This window comes from Bubalus kerabau, chromosome 15 (genome assembly GCF_029407905.1).
Source record: "Bubalus kerabau isolate K-KA32 ecotype Philippines breed swamp buffalo chromosome 15, PCC_UOA_SB_1v2, whole genome shotgun sequence".
Taxonomy (NCBI): Eukaryota; Metazoa; Chordata; class Mammalia; order Artiodactyla; family Bovidae; genus Bubalus; species Bubalus kerabau.
The window spans coordinates 85,377,825-85,380,683 of record NC_073638.1 but is presented as its reverse complement, the minus strand read 5'-3'; positions in this window follow the sequence as shown (position 1 = coordinate 85,380,683).

Here is a 2,859-nt window from a genome sequence, read left to right as displayed (position 1 = left end):
AAAGATGATGCTGTGAAAGTGCTGCAATCAACATGTCAGCAAATTTGGAAAATTCAGCAGTGGCCACAGGACTGGAAAAGGTCAGTTTTCATTCCAATCCCAAAGAAGGGCAATGCCAAAGAATGTTCAGACTACCACATAATTGTAGTCATTTCACTCACTAGCTAGGTAATGCTCAAAATTCTCCAAGCTAGGATTCAACAGTAAATGAACCAAGATCTTCCAGATGTATAGTTCGATTTAGAAAACACAGAGAAACCAGAAATCAAATTGCCAGCGTCTGCTGGGTCATAGAAAAAGCAATAGAATTTCAGAAAAACATCTATTTCCACTTCATTGACCACGTTAAAGCCTTTGACTGTATGGATCACAACAAACTGTGGACAATTCTTCACAAGATGGTAATACCAGACCACCTTACCTGCCCCCTGAGAAACCTACATGCAGGTCAAGAAGCAACAGTTAGAACCAGACATGGAACAATGGCCTGGTTCAAAATTGGGAAAGGAGTATGCCATTGTACATTGTACATTGTCACCCTGCTTAGTTAACTTATATGCAGAGTACATCATGTGAGATGCTGGGCTTGATCAATCAAAAGCTGGAATCAAGATTGCTGGGAGAAATCTCAACAACCTCAGATATGCAGATGACACCACCCTAATGGCAGAAAGCAAAGAGGAACTAAAGAGACTCTTGAGGAAGGAGAAAGAGGAAAGTGAAACAGCTGGCTTAACACTCAACATTCAGAAAACCAAGATCATGGCATCCAGTCCCATCATTTCATGACAAGTAGACAGGGGAAGACTGGAAACAGTGACAGATTTTATTTTTGGGGGCAGGCAGTGACTGCAGCCATGAAATTAAAAGACACTTGCTTCTTGGAAGAAAACCTATGACCAACCTAGACAGCATATTAAAGAGCAGAGACATTACTTTGCCAAAAAAGGTCCATATAGTCAAAGCTATGGTTTTTCCTGTGGTCATGTATGGATGTGAGAGCTGGACTATAGAGAAGGCTGAGCACTGAAGAATTGATGTTTTTGAACTGTGGTGTTGGGGTGTAGGAGACAGGCCTATTAAAAGGTCTGGCAAAAGAATTAAGCAATTTTACTGAGAGGACCTGACTCAGCATGTGACTTCTGAAGGAATCCAAGAAGGAACAAAAACATCTTGAAAGCAGGATGTATGCCTGAGTATAGCAAGCCATCAACAGACTGTTCCTATCTTTGGCACCTGTGAGGCACAGAGAGAGTGACTGGCTCTTTGTCCTTGAGGCAGAAAAACAGGGAACAAAAGTGTTAACTGTGAATTGCACAGGGTTATCACTGATGGCCACCTGGCCTGCTATGCTCACAGAAACACATACAAGCAGGTCTCAAAAAGTATAATAAAGCAGACTTGAGATCAGTTTGGGCACCTTCACCTTGTGGGGGTGTTGGTCCCCTAATCCCCCCTTTAATTTTCTTGAGTGTTTCTCATTCTTTTGCCGAGCCACACTTTCGGGAACCTGTGTGGTCGAGCTGGACTCTACATTGGGGAAGACTCTTGAGAGTCCCTTGGACCACAAGATCAAACCAGGCCATCCTAAAGGAAATCAGTCCTAAATATTCATTGGAAGGACTGATGCTGAAGCTGAAACTCCAATATTTTGGCTACCTGGTGCAAACAGTGGACTCATTAGAAAAGCCCCTGATGCTGGGAAAGACTGAAGGCAGGAGGAGAAGGGGACGACAGAGGATGAGATGGTTGGATGGCATCACCGACTCAATGGACAGAGTTTGAGCAAGCTCCAGAAGATGGTGAAGGACAGGAAAGCCTGGCGTGCTGCAGTCCATGAGGGTCAGACTCGACTGAGCAACTGGACAACAGGGGACAACAGGGAGGGGCTCCATTCTGGGTGGCAGGCACAGGGCCACTTGGCCCTCATCACCTGCAGGGCCTGAGGTCAGGTACCAGGGCTCTCCTGCCTTCATCTCCAGTCCCAGGGATTGCTCTGGCCTGGGGCCCCTGCCAGCCTGATTTCTTGCCTCTTCTTTCTCTAAGCTCAATGAAGTACAACACTTTTAAGCCAGGGCTGTTTCTCTTTCATAGTCTTTCAGTGCAGCTCCCCTCCCGACCTCACCCCACTACTTTAAATTGATCAGCTCCCCGAAACCAACACTGGCTGTCTGTCCATGTCCTTGGAGTTCCACCAACTCCATCTCCACCCCCATCTCTCTCTGGGCCCAGAGGTCTGGCCAAGGAACCTTGCAGCGGGGGGGAAGGAGGGGAGGGGTGCGGCGCTCCGCCATGCTCCAGCCCCCTCTAGCGGCCTTCTGTGCTAACACCAACTCTCAGCACTTTCTCCTACCTTTGTACCCATCCCCAGGGGCTGCCCTGGCCTGGGGCACCTGCCAGTCTGATTCTGGCCCTCCTCGTTTGATCCAAACAAGGATACAAGGAGGGTGGCACCCCACTCCCTCCAAAACCCTGCCCTTCCTGGCACAGTTTGTACAGTGGGTCCAGGTGTGAAGGCTCAGTTGCCCCCTCGGCTCCTGCCTGCTCTGTGCAGGGAACGCCCTCTCCGAAGCACTGGTGTAGGTTGGGGCTGGCGCTCCCAGTGGGGATGACTGCGATAAATAACTTCCAGGGGCCCCCAGTGTGAGGGAACAAGCCGAGGCCGCAGGGAGCCCAGGCTGCAGATCTGAGTCCACATCACCCCCAGGTGGCTCTGGCTGGAGCTGAGAGGTCGCGGGCCTGGACTGCCAGCTGCCTGCCTGGAGACTGCCTCCTCGAGGGGTAGTGGGCTGGAGCCATGGAAGTCACCCTGGATGTGGGGGCTGGAAAGGTCAGGCAGCTGTCTCCTGGGAGCCGTGC